Raw genomic sequence first — 4,647 nt, forward strand, 5'->3', positions numbered from 1 at the left:
ATTTAGCATTATACTATAGCTTGTTTTAAGCAGACTGTTAGTGGTAAGGAGCTGTCTCCATCAAATGCCTCCCCAGCAGGGAGAAAAATAATTAGAAGAGTGAAAAAAAATCATAGAATAAGTGATGTGGGAATGTTGAGTTGCACTAAATGTTCTGCCCTTGTGCCTTCCATTTTAAGGATTCTGTTCCTTTGAATTATCTCTGTAATTTACTGGGTAAATGTTTCTTGATACTGCCTCATAGTCCTTCCAAAGCAGGCCCTGAAAGAGGAAGGGTGGTCTGAAAAGTGGGCAGTGGAACAGTTTATTAGAGATCTGTGGTGAGAGATAGAACAAGCTTACACCTTAGAGGTGTGATATGAGTCTAGTCAGCAGAACACCCACCTCAATGTCCTTCAATTAGGAATTCTTGTTGACTTTATTTTGCCAAGGATGCCTTTGGCCATCTAGTGACACCTATGGACCCCTTCTCAGAATAATGATTTTAAAGGCATAAAGTAAACTATATAGAATTTCAAAAGGAAAAAACAATGATTACATTGAAAGTTATCAAAATATTGATTACAAATCAAAAACAATTAACTAATCATTGTGAACAACGATTACAATACTAAAAACAAGCTCAAAAACCCTAAGTGAAGAGCCCTTGCCCTAGGGAAACACAAAGGACACATTTTTGTGGTCACCTTCCTCAAAAGGCAATGAGGGCCAAACTATAGAAAAGGAAAAAAAGGAGCCCTGGCTACTTCTTTTTCTGACCTTGGATTCAGTTGCTCCGTACCATTGAGATTTTTTTAAAGGGGAGAAAATGTACTTTTCAAGATATATTTTAATTTATTTTGTTAAATAGTTTACAAATTTTCAACATTTATTTAAATAATTTTGATTTCCCAATTTTTTCCCCTTGCCCTGCCCCTCTCCCATGCTTGAGAATGTAAAAAATTTGATACTGGCTATGCATGTGAAGCTATGCAAAACGGATTTCCATATTAGCCATGTTGAAGAAGAAAATAAACTGAGAGAGGGAAGGAGAGGAGGAGGAGCAGGAGGAAGAGGAGGAAGAGGAGGAGGAGGAGGAGACAGAGAATGAAAGAAGTTTAAAAATTATGGTTCAATTTTCATTCAGAATTTATCAGTTCTCTGTGGAGGTAGATAACTTTTTTCACGGTGCGTTCTTCAGAAATTTACTTGATTATTGTCTGAATTAGAGTAGCTAAGTCTTTCACAGTTAATCATCCTTACAATATTCCTGTTACTGTGTATAGTGTTCTGGTTCTGCACACTTCACTTTGCATGAGTTCATGTAAGTCTTCCCAGGGTTTTCTGAATACATCATGTTTGTTATTTTTTGTAACACAGTGGTATTTTATGACCAATTGATGGGCATCCCCTCAATTTCTAATTCCTTGTTGTGATAAAATAATGGAATTTGGCAGATGCCCAGGGGCCCCACCTAATTGATTTAGTATTGTTTGAATTGGCTGAGAATGAGAAACTAAGTACCCACTTAAGGATGACTGGATGGAGGCCACACCTGGCCAGCCCTGAGTGACATGTCGGTGTATTACTGATGTCAGCAAGAGACCACTCTCAACCAATCAGCTTGAAGAACCTTCCCTTTGGGGGAGGGAGAGAGGAACTAGAAAGGGAAGAGACATTAATTCTGGTGAGAGAGAGAGAGAGAGAGAGAGAGAGAGAGAGAGAGAGAGAGAGAGGACACAGGTGTTTGCTCTTTGGGAACTGCTGGGTCTGGGCGGTGGTGTGATTGCAGGTCATTTAATTTTCCTTCTCCTATTCCTTTTTTCTTGGTCCCTATTTTATTAATCTTACTTGTGTTTTAAATTTCTTCCCATCAATAAATCCTGTTTTGTTGTTTATTTTTCTGAAAGAGGCTGTTAATCTCCTTTGATACCCCAATATTACAGTGAGCTGCCCAAATTGATTCCCCCATGTTAAATTTGACCCTTATAGATGGTGAGCTTAGCCAGGATTTAACTAACCTGGTGGATTTCTTTAACCCGCCCCACTGCCTCCCTTAAGCAATCTATCTTGCTCTTAAAAGCCTCTGAAAGCCTTATTTTAAAGTACTAGCACCTATCTAGTCCTTCTATTTTAAACTACACCATGATTGAATATTTTGCTTTGCCTTGTTTTTTCTCATTGTCACCACAAAAAGAGCTGCTATAAATATTTTTGTACCCATAGGTCCTTTTTCCTCTTCTTTGATCTCTTTGGATTATAGAACTAGTAGTGGCATTGCTCTGTCAAAGGGTATGCAGTTTTATAGTTATTTGGGCATAGTTCCAAACTGTTCTTCAAAATGGTTGAACTACTTCAGAACTCTACCAGCAGTGCATTAATGTCCCAATTTTTCTAGTTCCCTTCCAGCATTTGTCATTTTCCTTTACTGTCATGTCAGACATTCTAATAGGTATAATGTGGTATCTCTGAGTTGATTTAATTTGCTTTTCTTTAATCAGTAATGATTTTGAGCATTTTTTATGTGACTATTGATAGCCTTCATTTCTTCATCTGAAAACTGCCTGTTCATAACCTTTGACCATTTATCAATGGAGGAATGGCTCTTATTTTTTTTGTTGTTTTTTGGTTTTTGTTTTTTGTTTTTTAGTGAGGCAATTGGGGTTAAGTGACTTGCCCAGGGTCACACAGCTAGTAAATGTTAAGTGTCTGAGGCCGGATTTGAACCCAGGTACTCCTGACTCCAGGGCCAGTGCTCTATCCACTGCGCCACCTAGCTGCCCCGAATGGCTCTTATTTTTACAAATTTGGCTCAGTCCCTATATATTTGAGAAACAAGCCCTTTATTGAAGAAACTTGCTATATTTTTTCCAATTTCCTGTTTTCCTTCTAATTTTGGATTCATTAGTTTTGCTTATGTGAAAACATTCAAATTTCATGTAATCAAATTATACATTTTACATCTCAGGATCTCTATCTCTTGTTTAGTCATAAACTTAGATCAAACAGGTATATTTTCTCATGCTCCCCTAATTTCCTTATGATATCATCCTTTGTGTCAAAATCCTTTATCCTTGTTGGCCTTATCTTGATAACAATGTGAGATGTTATTCTGTCTAGTTTCTGACAAACTGTTTTCCAGTTTCCCCAGAAGTTTTTATCAAATGGTGAGTTCTTACCCCCAAAGCTTGGTTTACTGACCACTAGAATATTATGGTCATTTACTCCAGTGTATTATTTACCTAATATTTTGCACTGATCTACCACTCTATTTTTTACTCAGTTTGAGAGTGATTTGTAAAATATTTTGAAAATTGATACTGCTTACCTCCCCCCTTTTAAAAATTGATTCCCTTGATATTCTTAACCAGATAAATTTTGTTATATTTTTTTCTAGCTCTATAAAATAATTTTTGGTAGTTTGATGGGTATGTCACCAAATAAGTAAATTAACTTGGATAGAAATGTCTTTTTTATTATGTTGACTAAACTTATACATAGGCAATTAATTTGTTTAGATCTCTTTGTGTGAAAAGATTTTGTGTTCATGTAGTACCTTAGTTTCTCTTGTCAGGTAGGCTCTGAAGTATGTTATTGTCTACAATTAAATTAAATGGAATTTCTCCTTCTACCTCTTTCCACTGGGTTTTGTTGGTAAAGTATAGACATGCTGATTATTTATGTAGGTTTATTTTATATCCTGCAACTTTGATAAAGTTCTTAATTGTTTCACCTACATTTTTAGTTGATTCTTGGCTTCCCTAAGGATACTATCATCTTATTTGCAAAGAGTAATAGTTTTGTTTCTTCATTGCCAATTCTTATTCATTCAATTTATTTATTCTTGTCTAATTGCTACAGCTAGAAATTTCTATTACAATATTGAATCATAGTGATGATTTGCCCCCAGTTTTATTAGGAAAGCTTCAAGCTTATAGATAATGTTCATTATTAGGTAGATAATACTTATTGTTTTTAAGAAAGGATCCATGTATTCTACTTTCTAGAATTTTGTGTAATAATGAGTGCTGTGTTTTGTCAAAAGCTTTTTATGTATGTATTGATTTAATCATATGATTTTGTTGTATTTTTTATATTGATATGATCAATTATGCTGATTTTTTTCCAAATATTGAACAGCTCTATATTCCTGGTATAAATCCCACCTGGTCATAATGTATGATCTTTGTGATATTATTGTGGTTTCCTTGCTATTGTTTTATTTAAATTTTTTGCATTGCTATTCATTGTGGATATTGGTCATAATTTTCTTTCTCTGTTTTTGTTCTCCCTAATTTAGGTATGAAAAGCATATTTTTGACAGAAACACAATTTCATAGAATTCCTCTTTTACCTAATTTCTCAAATAGTTTAAATAGCATTGGGATTAATTGTTCTTTAAATGTTTGGAAGAATTCACTCACTTGTGAATCCATCTGGTCCTGGGGATTTTTATTTAGGGAGTTCATTTATGACTTGTTCAATTTCTTTATCTAAGATTGAGGTATTTAAGTGTTCTATTTCCTCTTCTGTTAATCTGAGCAGTTTAAGGGGTTTTTTGTTTGTTTGTTTTGTTTTTAAATATTCATCCATAGGGAATGTACTTTCTATCATGATCCAGCATGTCATTGCTAGACTTGGAGTCAAGTGTTACCCAGCATTTGATAT

This window comes from Dromiciops gliroides, chromosome 6, assembly GCF_019393635.1.
Source record: "Dromiciops gliroides isolate mDroGli1 chromosome 6, mDroGli1.pri, whole genome shotgun sequence".
NCBI classification, from domain to species: domain Eukaryota; kingdom Metazoa; phylum Chordata; class Mammalia; order Microbiotheria; family Microbiotheriidae; genus Dromiciops; species Dromiciops gliroides.